We start from the raw sequence: 20,556 nt of genomic DNA, 5'->3' as shown, positions 1-20,556 counted from the left end.
AAGTATATAACTAGGGCTTGCTTACAGTTTTAGAGGTTTAGTCTGTTATTACCTTGGTTTGGAACATGGCAGCAGGCAGGCAGGCAGGCATGGGAGAACAATAACCAAGAGCTACATTATTTATGTGGAGAAAGAGAGGGAGAGAGAGAGAGAAAGGGAGAGAAAAAGAGAGAGAGAAAGAGAGAGAGAGACAGACACAGAGAGACAGAGAGACAAAGACAGAGAATGGCAGACAGACATTCTAGGCCTGCCCTAGGTGTTAGAAACCTGAGAGCCCACCCTTAGTGACATACTTCCTCCATCAAGGACACACCTCCTAATCCTTTTCAAATAGTTTCACTTCCTTGAGGCTAAGCATTTAAAATCTATGAGCTTATATAGGGGCCATTCTTATTCAAACCTATGGGTGTTTTGCCTGCAGGTACATTTGTGTGCCACTTGTATGTCTGGTATCTGTGGAGGCCAGAAGAGGGAGTTAGATCCCCTGGAACTGTAGTTACAGATAATTATGAGCTATCATGTCGGTGCTAGGGTTCAAAACAGGTCCTTTGTAAGAAAAACCAGTGCTCTTAGCTTCTAATCCATCAATTCAGTCCTAGAGCAGTTATATGTATGTATGTATGTATGCATGCATGCATGTATGTATATTTGTCTAAATAAAAGTTTTTAAAGTTAGGCAGGTATTTCTGAGATCATATCTGGATTTACTGGTAGAAGCTGGCTGTGACCTGGAGGCATTCTACCCGTTCTGTTTGTATAAGACACACAGCTCACAGAGATCCCTGCAGAATGCATACACAAACCCCCTTCATTCTCTCCAGTGAAGGAATGAAGGTGACAAGATAGAGTCTAGCAACCAAAACAGATTTTAGATAGCTGTGCCTAGTGAGTATTGCAGATTTCGGAGCTTCTGTTATACAATCAGAAGCATCTCTTTTTCAGTTTTTGGCTTTTTTTAACCCAGACTCTCACGTATCCAAGATTGTCCTCAGACTTCCAGTGTAGCCGAGGATGACTTTGAGCTATCCTTCTCCCTCCTAATTGCTGGAATTATAAGCAAGCACCCACACCTTGCCCAGTGACTTTAGAACTCTCTATTCTAAACTTTTAATTTAAAATTCCTACTATATTCTAGTAAACATTACCATGTACAGTGCAAAACACAGCAAAACAGAAAGAATATTCTCTTTGGCTTTATTTACAAAGTGGGTATTCTCATTTGGCCTAATATCAAATTAACCCACTCATTTAATTTAAACAAATGTCAATATTCTATGAAGTTTGATCATCGAAAACTTTCTTATTATAAGATGAAGGTGTAAGTATGCTTTCTGAGAAGCTTCATCTGCTGGGTTAGGAATCCTTCAGCACTATGAATAGCCATGTATGTGCCCAGAAGAGTGAGTGGGATCATTCAAGCCTCTGGTGGACTCAGAACAGCTCTCATGACAAGTTTCCCAATTATTTAATCACCACATGTCTGCAATAACGGATGCCATCCCAAGTAATAGATACAGAAATTGGAGAACTTTATCTCTCCCTCATGTATTTCTGGACTAATAGTGAATCAGCTTTTATCTACCAACATTACCAAATATTATCTACCAACAGACTTCTATTCCAAATGCAACCAAATATTATCCATCTAGCCATTATAAAGCCAAAGGGTTCTGCCAAGTTAACGGCGCATATCTTTAATCACAACACTTGGAAGGCAAAGGTAGGCAGAGCTCTGCAAGTTCAAATCAGCCTGGTCTACAGAGCAAGTTCCAACCAACCAATGATACATACTAAGACTCAAAAAGTAAATGAATGAATGAATAAACAAACAAAATTTATATACATCAACAATAAGATGAGACTTAAGTTGAAGCCTGTGATCTATCGTACTAATGTAAGAACAATTCTGTGAGTTATGGCTAGAGTATAAAGGTAAGTGGGGTAGCTATCAAAGGGGGCTATATTTTATAAGAGAAGAACCTTTTATGAAGTCTTTGTATATGTGTCTGTGCATATTGAGTCCTAACCTGGGATACTTATAGGAAACTGCACTTTGAAAAGTTACATAATCTGGTTGTGCACATCGCTGAGAAAGTAAGCAGACTGTAACCTCTTAGTTATGAAAGTTAATGTAAAATGTCATGAAATTGGAATATATTTATATAAAAGTTCTCTAAAATTCAAGCAATTGCTCCTTTCAAACTTTGAAATAACATCTAATACATTAACTCCTGAGAATTAGGATGGGAAGTGTCTCCCATGCTCTGTTTTGTTACATGGTCCCCCACCATTCCACCATCACGACTGGACAGTCCCGCTTACTTAGCTCAGCAGAAATTATGGGCAGAACCTTCTTTAGTTGCAGTTGCCTTTGTGTTTAACTAGAACAAACGCAGAAGTGGGAACACAGAATGCACCTTTCAACTCCTTATCCCCTAAGTTCTCTTAAAAAGTTAAAAGAGACAGTGGTGGTGATGCTTGCCACTGTTGCCAGTGCTCAGAAGGCAGAGGCAGGAGGATCTGGGAATTTGAAGCCAGCCTGGTCTATAGAGTGATTTTCAGGACAGTAGGGCTACATAGAGATAGCCAATCTCAAAAAAACAAACAAGAAGAATAAAAGTTAAAAGAGCCACCATAATCCTCAGGAAAGGCATGAATTCATTTGTTATTATTCTAAGTAATCTAGCCACAAGGGCTTCCGTGCCTTTTTGTGTACAAACTGGAAGCTTGAAAACAACATTTTAACTTTTAGGTTTTCATTTTATTTTAAATCATATGTGCTTCTATATAGGTATATACATATGAATGTGAGTGTACCTGTGGAAGTCAGAGGCCACAGATCTCCCTGGGGTTGAAGTTATAGGTGATTGTGAGCTGCCTCCAATGGGTTTGGGGAACCAAATTGAAGTCAGCTACAAAACCAGAGAGCACTCAGAACTGTCCAGTCATGTCTCAAGCCCCCATTTTAACTTTTTTTTTTTTTAATTTCTGTGATTCGGTAAAAATTATACAACTACAAAAATCACATATGATGCTTCATTTATGCCACCAAGAAAGGGTGAAAAACTTGGCCTGTGAGTTCTTAAACCACACTGTTACAAATAAACTTTAAGTCAGCAATTATTAAGTACTAGCAATGAGCTTTACTCGACTCAAATGCCTCCCCTTTTGAGAGAGCTATAGTGTGAAGTTTATATTTTATTTCATTTCTATCACTCCATTCTTTAGGTTCTTTATGGTGTTTTAAAAATCCATAATATAATTCTATGAGAGTTAACATAATAGACTGTAGCAGCTGTTATGGTCTATTGTGTAAATAAGTAATTACAGAATTTACAGACTATCATGTAAATATGTAATTATGGACTTTTTAAAATGTGCATTATTTACTCGATAGTCTATCGTTTACATATGTAATTATGGACTTTAAAACATGTATTATTTACTCAGTCTGTAACAGTTCCTTGGGACAGAGTCGTTCTGGCCTATTGGGTAAACATGTAATTACAGAAATTTTTTAAATATGTATTATTTATCGGATAGTGCTGCTACAGATTATCACATCCATATGTAATCACAGATTTTTAAAAAACGGGTATCATTATTTTGTATAATGCTTCCGCAAGTCAACTCAAGAGACTTTCAATTCATGGATCAGCTATCCAAAGCTATGGAGAGATTCTACTGTATAGAATTTGCAAACATCTGTGGGGTTTGGTATGTCCTAAGCATATTTTAACTTTCCTAAGAAAGTTAAAGAACTAGCCCTGAAAAAAAGAAATCATTTTGAGGTAAATAGTGTATTTTTAAAGGTCCTAGGTTTGGGATCTATGTTCTAGTTTCAGAATTCACTAGATTGGCATATTTATACTAAAAACTCAAAAACCTCTTAAATTTTTGATATCTCTAAGATAGTATCTTAAATGCATTTCACCTAGATTAATATTGGCTCTGAGCATCGTCCTATGCAGCAGTGTGATGGTAAATGAATTGGATTTGGCTGGAGAGGGGACAGTACCTAAATCACCTGCCAATTACTGTGTTGCAAACATTCTCACAATGGCTGATTTAAAGCAAAGTGGGGTTATTTCCCTCACAATGCCACTTTACTGGTAAACTGTCAAAGAGGGTAGGAGCCCATCACAGCATACCATCACCTCGTATACCACTCACTCATTTGTGGTAACTGAACCCTACCTAACATACACCCTGAGAAGGTCAGAAACAAAGTCTCACCTCAAAGGGTAAATCAGGTATTTACATTTTAAAACTAAGTCTTCCAATTAAGAGTTAATCAAAGAGCCTAGAGTAACCTTTTATCTGAGTCTGACAAGTCTTGAACTTCCTCTAGATATACTGTGTACAAACATCCCATTATGAGCGGGGTTTGGGAAAGAAATGGTTTGCCACACTGGTCAACAAGCTAACCCAGAATTATTAAGTTACACTTAGCAAAAACAGTCTACAGGATGTTGCAGAGGAAGGCTCACATGAATGATGGGGTTGGGAATGGTTTATCAAATGATGCTAGATTTTTGTGACAATAAGTGAGGTTAAAAGTTGAGTTTTAACATGTTTCAAGAAGTCATCCACAGTGGCCCATAAACAGATTCAATCACCACATTGATTATATCTATTTTTTCATTTAAGTTATAAACTTAGACTGAAAAATACTCTGTGAAAATGCTAAAAAAGAAAGTGAACATCAGAGGGTACTATCAAAACTAAGGATATGGAAGTTTCACTTTTTAAATTAAAAAAAGGAAACAAAACCCTTAAGCATGTACAGAAGACACTTCTGTGTTATCTGTTCATCAACGGGGTTTAAGCCTGTGATTATCTGTAAATAGAGTACATGTGTTTATTATTTTAAAAACTCCTAAATTAAAATGTGTAGCATAACACACAAAGCACAAAGAATCAGTATGCACATATATGATTAACTCTCCCACATGACATCCTAAACGTAGATTGCCACCTCAAACAGCTATCAGGTAAGCTGGGCTGTTCCTCAATGGAAAACATTTACCCTGAGGTAAATATCACATATCACATTTAGAATATGTGAGGCCATGCGTTCAATCTCCTGTACCAAAATAAAACCAAAACCAAACAAGATAATAAACATTCAGGTTATTCCCATCTAAAATCAACAAGATATAATCATTTGTCTAAAGATGCTACCAAGGCTTTTATTTCATTCCCTCACTAAATATTTGATAAAGAAGGAAAGCCCTGTATAATATTGGCTTTTAGGTTTTAATTGTGTAAAGCCATTATTCAGACCTGACACCAGAGGTTGCATACCTTCAGGGAGAGATTGTGTTCTCCAATGTTTATATCCCCACATAGAACAACACAAAATATACATTGCATCGGTGTATCACATGGCCCACTCCACACTAGCCCATGCCAGGAAGAGGGCAGGTGCTGCCTGCCAGAAGCTTCAATTTAATACTCTGCTATAAAAGCAATAGGAGTCTCCTGCTCATCTGAAACATAGAACCTGTAATAAAAACAGGGAACAATTCAAATCTGGCACATTACCATCACTGCTGGCTTATGTACCAACACTGGGTTTTTTGTTTTGTTTTGTTTTTTGTTTAGTTTGTTTCTCTGTCTGTTTGTTTACTATGCTAGAATCACAGACTTCATGCAGTTCTGAAACAACTCAGCTCTTCTTAGGCGAACAGTGGGATTGTGGGTAGTGGTGGATTGCTACGTAGGGCATTCAATTTCCTTTCTTTTTTGAGGAAATGGATGTAATATATGCCCCAGTTGTTATTTTGGGAACTCACCTCTTCTGAGTTTATTAAATGACTTAAGTACATAATTTCAGATAAAGTGAGACATTAACAGTTTACAGCCTGGGGAGCAGAAAAGAGAAAGGAAAGCCAGAACATATAAACACTCATTTCATCCAGGTGCATCTCACTTTAAACAATAAATGCAGCCCCGGAGTAGAGTGAAAATGAAATGCCTGGAAATTTAACATTTTAAATTAACGAAGGATATGGTTACTTAGAGGAAGCTCATGCTTTGGCAATTTATCAGTTTGCAATTTATCAGTTTATGAAATGTGACCTTTCAGATGTATATATAAAAGCAATGCATATATGCTTCTACGTGTATATGTTCTTGCATGTAGATGTATCAAAAAGTATTCTAATAGTAATATAGCTAAGATCCAAATACACTAAAGACATTGGGCTTATCTTGCTGCCCATGTTTTTGGGGGGAGGGGAAGCTTAGAGGAACACAGGAAACCTTAGCTGGAGTACGGGTGTGTTAGTGAGAGCGAGTGCTGTATAGGAGCCCTCTGTGTCCACTTGGCTGCAAAAATTAATGTGGAGCTATTTTCAAGGCAGGATTATGGGTTCTGGACCCTCCAGGGATCGAATGTTTTGCCCATGCATTAAATCCACATTCCCTGAGAGCTGAGTGAAAAGACTGCAGTGTGCTCTGCCAATGGCTTCTCCAGCATGGAGTTGTCTTCCTTCCTCCCCTGGCACCTGTGTTGAGGTGTGTGTTGCATTTTACAGATGGAAATTTAAAGAAAGTGTGGGCTTTTTACTGTGCTTAGAACTTCTGAAGGTAGGGAGACTTAATACTTTGCAGAGAGATGCTGGCAGTCTAGAGAAGAGCATCCTCACTGGATGAACAGTTAGTCAGTGTAGTTTTGAAACTGTGCTGTGTTTGGGACCTCTAATGCTATAAAGTACCAAAATGAAAGATTGGACTTTTTCTATAGCATTTTAAATTAGGCTGTAGCTATTTTCACACAGGCTTTTTGGGTTGTTCTTTTTCTTTTTTTTAAGTTATTTATTATTCTAACTAATTTGAATTCACAAGTAAGATATACTCCAGACAGAATAAAGGCCTTCTCTGCACAGAAATATTTGGGGGCTGTAATACACTGAGTGTATGCCCACCTCCTTTTGATAAAAGCAGCCTATTTGAGGATGGCAAGTAAATGATTAATATTGATAAGTAACAAAAAGTTCGGCATGGGATGGATGGAAGCAGGCAGGAACCAGCAGATAACTCACACTTGGGAACATTTCAGCCTACACCCAATCCAGCTTTGGGCACTCTAGCACATGCCCATGTGCCAGTGGCATCAATAGCAGGATGTTCTTGGCAGTGAGCTGACAGCAGAACTCGTGGTTGAAGCTCAGAGCCACCCAGAGATACCCAGATACTTAAGTCCCTCCTTCTCCCCTTCCCACACCATTGCTCAGGCAGAAAGGTCCAAGCAAACACCTTGGCGAGAATGATCCTACTCAGCATGAGCGACTCAGTAACTTTAACCCCTGCATTCTGTCCATGCCTAGAGACGACAGCTTGCATTGGATTTGGCACCATAGAATTCTATGGATGGAAGAGGAGCTCAGCATTCAGTCAAAGTCCTTTTCCTTTGATCTGAGAAGATAAAAGTCCAGAAAACTGACCTGATTTCGTAGAGAACTGACTCAAAGTCTAGTTTTGGGTGAGCCCTCACTCCTGCAAAAGAAGACAGCATCCTCAAAGCTGTGTGAGGTGCTAGACTACGTACTGGGCATAGGATTAAAGGACATGGTCCTATAAGCTCTCTAAAGATGTATCTGATTCATCAGCTCTATTCAGAGCATGAAACCATTCATGAAATGGTCAATTTACCAAATAATAAATGGGAAATACATTGAATTTGTTAAATGTACCAAGAATTCAGTTTTTAAAAATATCTAGAACCTCTATGAAATTCAATTCCATGATAATTACAAGTTTCAAGGATTAATGAATTAATTTTTGAGACGGGGTCTTATATATCCCAAAATTACTTCAAACTTGCTAATGAGTCAGTGATAAACTTGAACTTCTAATCCTTCTGCCTCTGGTTCTCACAGCTGGGATTAAGTGCTGCACCAGCACAGCCCATTTGTGTGACTGTGGGGATGGAGACCAGGGTTTGTGAATGCCAGCCAAGCACCTGGACACCTGAACTGTAGTCCCAGCTGCCACGAGTTATGCTTGTTTTTACCTGACTGATTTTCTCTTTGTCTGCACAGCAACGACTCTTCGGAACTTAGTTCACTTTAATTGTAATTAATGTACCACAAATTGCCATGCCTAGGAACAAAGCCTCTTATGCTCTTGGAAGTGGTACTCCAACTACTCTACAACCACTAATAATTTTATTACTTTTTTAACGTCACAAGCAAGTGGCAAGTTGAAAGAAGCCAGAGAGAGAGAAGCCACAAACATTCTACATCTTTTAATGGATCTGTTTTCTAGTGGATTAACTTGCATGGGACAGTTTAATGCCCCTTCACAACATGCTGAAACTTTAGTTAACTCTCTCCTATCCTTTCAAGCTCAGCGTTCCTCATCCTTCCTAATGATGTGCCCTATTAATACAGTTCCCCATCTTGTGTGTGAACCCAACCCTACAATTATTTTTGTTGTTACTTCACAACTGTAATTTTGTTCCTGTTATGAATTATAATGTAAATATCTGTGTTTTCTGATGGTCTTAGGCAACACCCATGAAAGGTCATTTGACTGCCTGGCAAAGTGTTAAGTGTTGTTTTATTCCGCAACAGACTTGTCAGCCCAAAACACATAGCTAACATTGTGTGTGTGTGTGTGTGTGTGTGTTTGTGTGTTTGACATTTCAGTTGGTTTCCACATGCAGGAATAGGCTGCAGGATATCCGTTTGGCTCATCCAGTTAGCACTGAGGGCAACAGGCAAAACTAAAAAGTACTTGGATTACATGAACTTACCCTCTCTTTATGAATTAAGAAGTCTTCATTTTTAAGGCAAGCCCAACACTAAAGATCACAATAGATTACTTAAAACTCCTGAAAGCCAAAGAACTATTGTTTGAGAAAAGACATAACACAGGGAATTGAGGCAGAGCCCAGCAGTTGGTTAAAGGGCCATAGGCCAAGTGAAGAGTAGAAAGGGCAAACACTTGGAAGTGCCCCCAAATAGCCTATTAATGTGCGGTCTGCAGGGGAAGCAAACTAGACAGATATATGGTGAGGTGGCAAGTTGGCTGTTCCATGACTTAATTGATACAAATCGATCGAGAATCAATTTGTGAAGAAACATGAAGGTGAGGGCCTGGACCTCCATGCCTGCTTCTTGTGCACCAGACTGCTTTTGCTTACTAACTGATGAAACATGAAAACGGTCTACTACTAGCAAAACAAACAGCTTATAGTCAGTCTCAAAGTCTTCCCAATCAACCACCTCAGTACTGCCAGTGAAACTGTGGGATTAGGTCCAGCAGGGTGGCCCACCGGGTAAATGCACTTGCATTCCATGTCTAATAATCTCAGTTGATCCCAAGGAGCCACATGGAAGAAGGAGTCTATTCCTACAAGTTGTCCTCAGCACACCAGGACATGCACACACCACCACTACCACCATCTATCATCACATAAGTAAACAAATAATAAGAGTTCTTTAAAAGTATAGAACAGTAGAATGATTTTTCAAACATTGAAAACTATGGTCTGAAAGTTTTAGGCCATTGAAGAAGCTCCCTTCAAGTGGGCTGAGATACATATTCTCAAAGAAATATCACAGTTAAGTGTAATGCAAACCCTGTACTGCAATGTCGCAGTAAAAGAGTTAGATACAGCGGCTTTGACTTACTGCACAAGATGCCACTTTTTCATGGTACCAAGAACCTTAGTTTGAACAAGACTCAAACATTTATATTCATATCATGTGGATGTGTCTGGCCACAGTTAATTTGAACATGTCATTTGGTTCCCTGTACAGAATATCGAAAGCTCTGAGGCAGATCCAGGGAGCCTTTCCTCCTGAAACACAAGCACTCACACAATGCTCTTATTAACTATAGCTATGACATCGACACCAAACTGAAAACAGAACCTAACATTCCGTCCCACCCAGTGTATGTCACATACGCCTATTATAGGACATGTGTTTCACAATTCAGAGGGAAAGAGCTACACACATCCCATACCTACACAGCCAGGCAATCAAAACAACTGTAAGGCTACTTAAGTACAACATCAAATTTAAAAAACCTAACAGATAAAGAAAATTCTTCAGATGTTGTTTGACTACTCCAATTTTACACAATCATTAAAGTCCAAAACAACTTCTAGGTTACCTAGAGCCACATACGGAATTGGGAGGATATTCCCAGGGTGGGAGAAAAGGGTAACTATTTGGAAGTAAATTTATGTTTACATAGCCTGCCCACAGTAATCTAATGTGAATTAAATGTATAAATAATCATTAATCTTCCAGTAGCTACAATCAAATAGCCAAAAGTGAATCTACTTTTAATATACCATTTAACTCCCAATGTAGCCTAAGTAATATTTCACTAAGTAATTAACATAAAAATTTCACTTTTGATATGTCTTTGAAACCTGGTGTCCTCTTTCACTGATCACAATTCTGTTTGACAATCCACATTTCAAGAGCTCTTGGCAGCCACATGTGGCTAAGAGTCATCATCTTGGACTCATCATCTCACTTGAGCAATGTTCCTTTGAAGGTTAGCAAGATTGGCTGCCTCTCTCTGGAATGAACCATGGGACTGCTCGTTACTGTGGGTCTCAGCATTAGACTGTGGCCAGATGTGTGAGGAGAATGAGAAGGATCAAAGAGCAACATGATAGGACCATCATGTTCTGGGATGTAATGTATATGGAATATACCAATAATTAATACTTCAAAGTACTGCCTGGACTCTCCTCGTGTTTGAAAAATAGTTTCTTTTACTTCTGAAGGAACAAGTCTCTTCTTAGGACAAGATCAGCCTCCTACTGGCTCACATGGTACCACACTTAAGTGTAGTCTCCATCCTACCTTGAGACACAACATGAGGTGAGCTTAAGCTGCTCTCTCTTGACTGAACCTCTGGCTCAAGCACTCCTCTCACTCCTCAGTACAGTCAGTGGTCCACTTTGCTTTTATTTGGCTCCACCATCCAAAGACCATGCCAAAGTCTGAACTCAATGATCTCGCTCCACGTTCCCACAGCAAACACCATGTGCCAGTGTTCTTTCTGGCTGTGACTTTTACCCCATAGTATTCCCATGAGTCTGAATTGTCCCTCTTCCTTAACCAGATAGTGAGATCCTTGAAAGTGCTTCTGTTCTCTTTCAGTCACAGCAGGGAGTATCAAATGAGTGCTCAAGTATGTTTTTCCCATGGCACAATGTCAAACACATGGAGAATGTATAATCAAGTCCATGTACTTAACGAATACTTAAAGATATGTCTAAGAAAAAAAAAGATATGTCTAAAACATCAAATCTTAACCAAAATGCATTCCAAATACATCAATTACATTTCTAGTTCTAGGCCACTGTGCTAAATGCAGAGATTCGGGAAATGTTCTCCAACATGGCGGTTAAAGCAAGGGTAAAGCTCTCCTCTAAAGAGTCTGACTGCAACTCATCTGTGGACGTTGTTTAAGCAGACGCTGATCCAGGAGGTCAGGAGTGCAGCCCACGACTAGGCATTTTTAACAAACTCTCAAGTGGCACTACTGGTCCAAGGACCACACTTTAAATAGGAAAGACTATGGTCCAGCAGTCAGAAGACCTGAAATTCAGTTGTAACTCGTGTTGTCTGGATGGGACTCATTTCTCTTAATACTGTCGGATCTGCTTGCTCAGCTCTTAAATTGCTTGCAAGAGGAGAGTAGATGATTTCTGTATGATCTATAAGCTCCGAGTTCCACCATGTTCATATTCTGTCAGCCTACAGAGGGCAGTAGGGAGCACAGCAGCGCCTGCTCACTACAGTCATCTGGCATTACTTGCACAGCACAGCACAGCACAGCATAGCACAGCCAATTATTTTGAAATGTTTGCAGGTGAGGTTCAGACGTTCTTCTAAACTTCCAGAGCTGAGAACTGTACACTGCTAACATCATGTGATCATGTGTGGATGATTAACTCAACTGACTAATGTCAGTGAGGTCATAAATAAGTAAATGATGATACCTCCAGAAAAATATATTCTTATCTGGAAAACAATACAACAACAAATTGTTGTTGGCTCTAACAAATACTTCCAGAACACACACAAACATACATCGCACCACATCATACACTGCACATACATACCACACACCACACACACAAACACATACACATCACATCCTACCATACATCACATACACACACACAAACACACACACACACACCACACATACACAAACCATACCACACCATGTACCACACACCACACAGACACATACATACCACATCACACCATAGACCACACACACATACTATACCACGCTGTAAACCACACAAGACACACACACCATACTACAACACAGACACAGACACACACCATTCCACACCATACAACACACACACATACACCATTACAACATAGACCACACACACACATCATTCCACACCATACAACATAGACCATACACACACATCATTCCACACCATACAACATAGACCACACACACCACACCGTGTGCACTGCATACCTATGCCTTGGAGAAAAACTATGCCAGCATCAGCACAGGTCACCACCCTGCTGCTTTTCCAAGTTTCTCAGTCCACCTTATCATCTTGACTCCTGGATCCAAATAAAAATGGAGATTTGTTTTAGATGGAGAAGACCAAAGCCAGCCATCAGGAAACCACTGGGTATTTTGGAATTCCAAAGTGAGTTCTATTCTAGGGTCTTTGAAAATTACTTTTGGAAATTGAAGATGTGTAAATGAAAAATTCCAAATACTTTAAAATTGTACCTCATTGGTTTTGAAAAGGCAGAAGTCTTTCAGTTCTCACTACCTCTCTGAAAAGAACTGGGGAAACTTCCAGCCTTCTATCCAGGCAGCTTTGGGTTTAAGCATGTTGGTTTTCTATATCCATCCCTTTATTGAAGGAGTGAAAAGAAGATGCCCTGAAGTAGAATGCCCCCCTAAAATACAAATTCATTTTCCCTTACAGTGTTCGCTTTGGTCACAGTTCTCTAAAACAGATGACTTGTGTTTTCCAAATACAGCCACACAAAACTACTACAGCCACACAAAACTAGAGGAGCTGCAAGGAGCGCATTCAAGATTTGAGGCAAAGGACAAAAATGACATTCTGTTCCCTTCAAAGATGTTGACACATCTATGTCTGAGATGATTAAGCTCATGTTCTATGAAATTAGGAACAAACAGTACTATAAGCTAGAAGAGTTTGAAAGATGCCTCACTTCCAGCTGGGACAGGCAAATGGAAACCTAAATAAAGGCAGGAAAGATTTCATCCACAACTTCAAGGATGCCAGAGACTGGATCATTAGCCGTGAAAGGGAGACTCTATGATCAAGAGCAAGAACACAGAAAGTCAACAGATGAAAGAGTAACGAGGGCGAGCCTGATGCCGGCCAGGTGAAGAGTCCCTGGCATCCAGACTCAGATCTAGTGGTGAAGGCCAGGAAACAAAGCAAAGGCAGCAGGCAAATGGTGCAGCTCTGCTCTGTGTGGAGTAAAGTGCATACACATCAGACTGCAGAAACTAAGAGCTGACAAAAATCAGTCTGTGGGACCAGAATGGAAGTCCCTGAGGGCTCAGCTGATGACTTTCTTTTACAGTTAATGGGGAATCAATGGAAGACTTTTGATTGTCTGTTTTCTATGACACTTAAGTCTGTGTTAAAGAAAACATATTTTGAGGCCAAATAGAGCACAAAAGACAGTGGAGAAGAGATCATTGGACTGAAGCAGAAGAGTACCTGAAACACAGAGCTAGAAAGGGAAAACCCAGAAAAATGCTGGAACCCTATATGCAAGGGGAACACAGTGATAAATTGAGTCTTGGAGATGATGAAGTCAATCCACTTACCCCCAGCCCCAACAGGAACTCTGGTTCACTCCTTCAAGTGAAAGCTACTTACTATGAACATAATGGTGGTTGCTTAAGGTCTTCAGCCTGTTGGAACACAGTTGGCCCATGTGCAGGGCCAGTGACATGAAGAATATGAAGGACAAATGTCACGTTCTGCTCTTCACACTTTCGTTAAGCTCTCAGTACCCTGCCCTCCCTATGGTTCCCCAATAGGATGAAGCTTGGTGTTCCACTTGCTAATACAACTTCTCTCTAAGTTCCTCATTTGGCAGTAATGTCTGTGTTACAGTGAAATTTTGAGCCCTGGAATTCTTGTTTCACTCTCTGCTTCTGCAGATACCCAAAACAGAATCATTAGGAGACAAACAAGATTAGCTAGAATAATGATCCCAAGAGGTGTCCATATCCTTATAATTCATCAACAGGAAGCTTTATATACCAACCTTACAATATGCTAATGGCACTTTGGAACTCTAACTAAGGTTAGTGACTATGAAGCTGAGAGACAATCCTCACCTATCCAAGTGTGCTCAATCAAATATTGTAAATCTTTAATTACAGTGAGTCCTTCCTGGCTGAACTTAAGGAGGCAGGACATGGAGGAGTTTTTCAGAAAGATGCAATATTGCTACACTGGTTGCTCTGAAGGTAGAGGACAGGTAGCAGGATCCACGAAGTGTGGATGATCTCTGGAAAGCTGAGTCCTACAGTCCTCAGGAACAACTGCCATCCCAGGGATACTTTGCTTTAAGTACAATAAAACAGATGTTAAAAGTCTTAATCTACAAAACTGAAGACGTGTGCTTTGTCTTATGTCACAACATTTGCAGTAGCTTTCTATAAAGTGATAGAAATATATACATTACTCTTAAATTATGAGTAACTAAACTTTTCTAGTAATCGTAAAAACTGAAAAGATTATTTTTTTTCCAATATTCACTTGTATGTTCAAGACACTGAGTTCCCTGTACTCTTGACTGTGTGATAGTCTTAGGATCAAGGAGGCTCTTTTATATAAGCTACATTTTCAACAAAGTATGAGATGGTAAAGAAGCTTAATATTTGATGCTTTTGCTTTGTAAGCCAAGGAGTTACTATAATTTAATCAATTACATTAAATTTTACATAATGCCCACAAGAACTCATTAAAGAAATGTGCTGGTATAAAGAAGGACCAAGCCAATAGATAGTAGAACGTCATTGTCCATACTCAGAATGATTTCCAGTGCTCCGTTTTCCCACAGCTATATTTAGACACTTTTATTTAGAAAGGGAGACTCCATGACAAACAGACTGTAGAACTATATTCCTAGTTAAAAGTTCACCAAATCTTGACAACACAAGCAAGGGCTTCATGTAGTAACTTTGACATGCTAGTTCTACATAAGCTAAAGTCACTTTTGGTGCCTTGCTGGAAATAAATAAGAAATCCTGAATCCATAGTTTCATTTGGGCATAAAGTTGCTTTCAAATTGTATGCATTTAGAATGCTGTGTTATAAATGCTTGTGTAGTACAATCCTACAGTTTCGTTGGGTTGCTGTTCTGCCTTTTTCTTTTTGCACCATGCTGGCCTCACATCTGTCTATGAATCATGAAAAGTAGAGACATTATTCCCTTGAGAGAGATGGGTTCTCCCAAAGTTGAGTTTGTTGCCTCTATTAGCATTCAGGAGTAAGATCATGATACAGTTCCCTGACACCTTCCAAGTTCGCCATCTTTCTGATTCACCTTCTTCTTGGTTCTAAGCTTGTGTCCTAGTAGTAATAGAGCAGAAGCCTGACAAAAGCTGGGGCCTTGGTCTCCCAGCTCGGTTATTAACCACTGAGCTGACCGTAACCCTCCACCAGAGGCTGTGCTAACTCACTGGTGCTGCGTGCTCATCTCTGAGGAGCAACAGAGAGCCGGTGATGATTGCAGCTGCTGCTCCTCTGAACCCTGTCTTGTTCTCAGGCCACAGTCTTTGCACTGCTGCTTTTAGTGAGTTGAGCAGGACTGAAGACTGAGAGGTAACTGCTTTTGCAGGTAGGTCCATGTTCTTTTTCACAGCCTTCCTTCGAGCTGACCACAAAACCAGCGCTGAGTTAAAAATTGTATTTTTAATTAGGCTAAATTCATATTTTCAATTCTGCCTGCAGATTGCCAAATGCCTTGCTTTTGTTTCTCCTTTCCTAACAAAATACATATACTTAATATGCTGTCACCAACAAAGTTTCAGTAGCCTCTTTATATTTGCATACCACAGGTCTGAGAATGCTTTATGGACTACTGATCCAGTTCGGTCATTGAGATGGCAGAGTAAGCATTGTTCTTGTCTCTGGTGGGCGGCAAGCAGATATTTCAATGAGGTGTCTGTTTAGAATATATCCTCTAACTCTGCAAAGATGACAGACACCAGATTCCCAAAGAAAAATAAGTCCCCAAAATATCAAGATAATTTGTGGAAGGGCTGTACTTCCACACATACATCTTTTGGCAGGGTTTAAGAAAATGAAATAAATGTAAAGTAAGCACTAAGGACATTGAACTTCAAGTCAGCTTGAGTTCTAACACTTCGTAATAAAAAATAATCTGTTTACTAGAGAGCTTGGTGAACTGGGCAGACCCTGTCGTGTGGTCATGTTTCCCTGAACGGCTAAAGAAGATGACTCGAGAGAATTACCTGTTGGTGAAGACTTTTAATACTAACAAATGTGGCTGCTTTTCAAGGCAGGTGTTCCCACAGATTTTATTTGCTTTGGAGTTTTTAGTGTAGCTAATGCTATTTTTATTCTGTTTTAACTAAGACTGTGTTTTCTCTAAAACTTGGTTCTGTGACTGAGGTTTGCTTCCAGCTATAATACCTTTTGATAACATCCTCCTTAGGGATTCTTGTTTAAAATGATCTACTACAGGGTTCTGAAAATCCTCTTCTTCCTTGCTCTGCTTCATTCTGGCTTGCACCCTTAACCCTTCAGCCAGCCCATGGGCTGTGTTTGAAAAACATAGCAGCCTTCCATAATCTGAAACACCATCCATGACCTGGAGCACCATCCATGACCTGGAGCACCATCCATGACCTGGAGCACCATCCATGACCTGGAACACCATCCATGACCTGGAACACCATCCATGACCTGGAGCACCATCCATGACCTGGACCACCATCCATGACCTGGAGCATCATCCATGACCTGGAACACCATCCATGACCTGGAACACCATCCATGATCTAGAACACCATTCCTTGGCTTTTGATCATACTACTTATACTTAGTCTTGGTTTTAACGATAAAAAAGTCTACTAATTCTCTTCAAGTTAGAGAAACTTGCAAACTGTACCCACATAATCATGTGATAGGTAAAGAGGTATATACATGGCTTCAGAAGGAACTCAGTTTTCTAGGCCCCCAAAGGAGGGCTATGAATTTCAAGCTAAGCAGTGAGCCAGTGTCTCACAGAGCTTTTTTATGGAAGCCTAACAATTCTTTGGTTTGAGTATATCTTTGTTTGCATTAATACCTGCCAGCCAACTGACTCAGTTCCAGTGAAGTTCCACCTAAAACACTGTACATACCTCTCAATTAATTGTGTGGCTGAGTGGATAAACTTTAACTTTCTCTAGTGATTTCTCCAGCATGACTAATATATGAATTGTCAACTGGTGAGATTACAGAATGATTACTGATGATTCCCAAATCACCAGGATTACAATGACCTTGGGATGTGTTACAAAGTTCAAGAAAGGCAGGAAAAAAATATACTCTATAGATTTAATAGTGTAGTCTACAGACTGATTCTAAGATATGCCGATCACAAAAAAAAAAAAAAAAAATATTCCTCACAAAGCATCTTGAGGCAAAGCCTAGGTTTTCTCTGTTCCTAGCTGGCAGCCCCATAAGCCTTCAATGGAGGTCTGAATGTCATGATTTACTGTGACTATAAGAGAAAGGCACACAGAAAGATAAGAGGGTGGAGGTGCTGATGATGAGCAAGAAGCCCTTAACATGTGCATGTCGTGTGTATTTCCTCTTTATGATGCCACCTCTTATTGTGTATCCTTTTGCATGTTGTAAATTCCTTAGCCAGACAGTTTTGCAACCTCAACTCATAAATGTATTGAATATCTTTTTTTATAGAAGGATCTAGCTAACCTTTTGGTTAAAAAAAAATAAAAAACTAAAACCATAATGAATATTGATTAACCTTGAGAGCAAAAACATAAACTTAAAAACAGTTCTTAAGTCCAAGATCCAGTTTAGCAATGTGCTAATAGCCCATAATGAAGATAGAGTCATAAGTTAATCAACCCATTAAGTTGAGATCAGAAGTGTCAACTCAAGTAGTCTACTAATTTACTGACCCTTAATGGGTCAGCAAGATCTATAATCCCAAGGCTGATCTTTTTGCCTCCACTAACATCACTTTAGAAGCCAAAGCACTTCTTCCCAGGTTGATGATCTCTGACACGGTATGAGCAGGAAGTCAACATAAAATCCATTTGTGAGAAGGAGTTCAGGGCTCCTGAGTAATGGAATCTCGAGCTAACTAGTGTGGGAAGGATCTGGTAGTAGCTCCGGATAAAGCACCAGCTTTGTTTTTCTTATGTCCACACAACTGTGAAAAATAAACATGAACAGTCTTCACTGAGCTGCCATCTCCAGCAAGTCCTGGGCTGAGTTAACTAGGGTTTGTCACCGGTCAGTTCCTGTCCCATTGAGAAAGTAAATCTTAGTTTTGGAAATTTCCATTGCCACCCTCCAGACACCTCCCCCCCCCCCCAATAAAAGGAGCTGAGAAGCAACACTGTAAGGTGAAGGACTAAGTGTCAATGAACCATTGGGAAGTAGTTCTTGCTTTATCAAAGAAGAACTGACTTGGGCTGAAGCATGCATGGTTGCTTTGTTCAACCTTTATATGGCTTTGCAAGTTAATCTATTAAATGAGTATCAATTAGAATTTTTGCCACCTTCAAGAGAAAAGGGGGGAAAATAAGGCTGTGCCTTATTCCAGATGGGCCAGCAAGAAGTGTAATAAAAATTATGATTAGACACTTTATGGCTTGGAGTATAGCTCAGGGGTGGACGGGCACTTGAGTAGTATGCACAAGGCCCTGGGTTCAATCCCCAGCAAAAATAAATGATTAATTCCATTGGATCTTATTTGTTTAAAAAAATATGCAATTGCAATAACAATACAAGACTATTTTAATGTCATCAGCATTTTCTTTCTGGATGATAAAGCAATTCACTGCTCCATAATCTGCAGAGTAACCTGTCAGCAGTGAGATGTCAGACTCAAAAGACACATAGAAGCAAACAGATGCCCTTCTCTGCCCAGCAGACACCATCTGCTGTCATTTCTCCCCCAAACAGGACAGAGATAGGCACAGGATTAACTAAGGTCCCGAAAAGGCTGAACAAGTAAAAGGAAAAAGGCAAACAACTGGACCAACTAAACATTAAATGGGGTCTGTGGACAGGAAAATTGAGAGCTTGACGGACCCAAGGATTGCTTTTTATCTCTAAACAGGAGATATGTCAGCTATACGCACAGTGCTTGAAGGATTCCTTAAAGAAAACCCTCTTTTCTGAGAACAGAGAGCCTCTCCGTTGTTGATGACAGTGCCTTGTATGTTCCCCTACCTGTCGCCTTTGTTTTCCTATCTTCTAAAAAGGCTGCACCAACCTCCTCACAAAGACACTAGCCTAAGAGCCTGGGCAGGTGCAAGAGCTATGTCCCTTGGTTGGAAAAGTGAACCCTGGGGTCACAGAGGCGAGGGTGCTGAGTCCTTCCTTGGTTGGTCAGTGGGCGGTGACTGCTTGCACCCACTCAGGCCCGAGGCCAGTTTGGGGGACGCGAGGGAAATAGGGGAAGCGAGGGGGCCAGATTAGAGACGGGAGGCGGGGATCAGGCCAGAGGGAGGCCGCAGTGGGGGCGGCGAGCCGAGGGGTGCAGGCACCCTGCGCGTACAGCGGCGGTCAGCGGGCTCCGGGCCACAGCTCGGGGCGGCGGGGACGGCGGAACGGCGGGGGCAGGCGAGCCCCTGCGGAGGCGGAGGGCCCAGGGCGCCCGCGGTCGCAGGGCCTCGCGGCGGCGGCGCCAGCTGCGCGGGGCGGAGGCGGGGGCGGCGCGGGGGCGCGGGCGGCGGGAGCGAGCGCGGAGGCCGCGTGGCGCCGCGTCACTTACCGGCCAGGGCGCGGGGCGGTCGCCGAGTCCTCGGGGCGCGCAGCCCGGTGTGCTCGCTCCGCCATGATTGCTTTGTTTCGCTAATTGAACCCGCGCTCGTCCCGCGCTCGCGCTCCCCGCTGCCCGGTCCCCGCGCTCGCTCGCGCCGATTTGTCTGTCTTTCCCCCTCGGTCTGTTCGGCTGGGCTGCGGCTAGCTGTGGAAGGCGAAGTTGCGGGTGCACGGTGCGGGGAATGCGGTGGTGGGTTTTTAAATACAGGTGAGGCGATCCCCAAATCTCGGCTGAGGTGTACTTGCTGGGGGTGGGGGTGGGTGCGTCTCACCCTCCCCCACGTAGGAGAGTAGCCTTCGTGGAAAGTGCCAGAACATGCACCTCTGCTCACCCCTTTCTTCCCGCCAAATTCTCAGCCACCCAAGTTCTCTGGCACATGTGGACTCCACAGAAACTATCTACGTTTACTTCGAAAACCTCAAATATAAGTCCTGTCCGGCTATGGAAGGACTGCTGAACCAAGGGGCATATGGTCACTCCAGGTGACCTTCTG

General features: G+C 41.1%; 1 long non-coding RNA gene across 2 annotated transcripts in view; it reads right to left on the bottom strand.

Annotated features, from left to right (window-relative positions):
• Positions 1–20,105, bottom strand: part of LOC115032432 (uncharacterized) — a 586,120-nt gene extending 566,015 nt beyond the window's left edge. For both annotated transcript variants that reach the window (XR_015044876.1, XR_015044877.1), the window contains exon 1: positions 20,013–20,105. This is a non-coding gene — a long non-coding RNA (uncharacterized LOC115032432). The remainder of the gene's footprint in view (positions 1–20,012) is intronic.
• Positions 20,106–20,556: the final 451 nt, after the last annotated feature.

Source organism: Mus caroli, unplaced genomic scaffold, assembly GCF_978045245.1.
Source record: "Mus caroli unplaced genomic scaffold, Mus_caroli_1 scaffold_13, whole genome shotgun sequence".
NCBI lineage: Eukaryota > Metazoa > Chordata > Mammalia > Rodentia > Muridae > Mus > Mus caroli.
The sequence above is the reverse complement of the archived record's forward strand: the minus strand, read 5'-3'. Positions and strand labels throughout refer to the sequence as shown.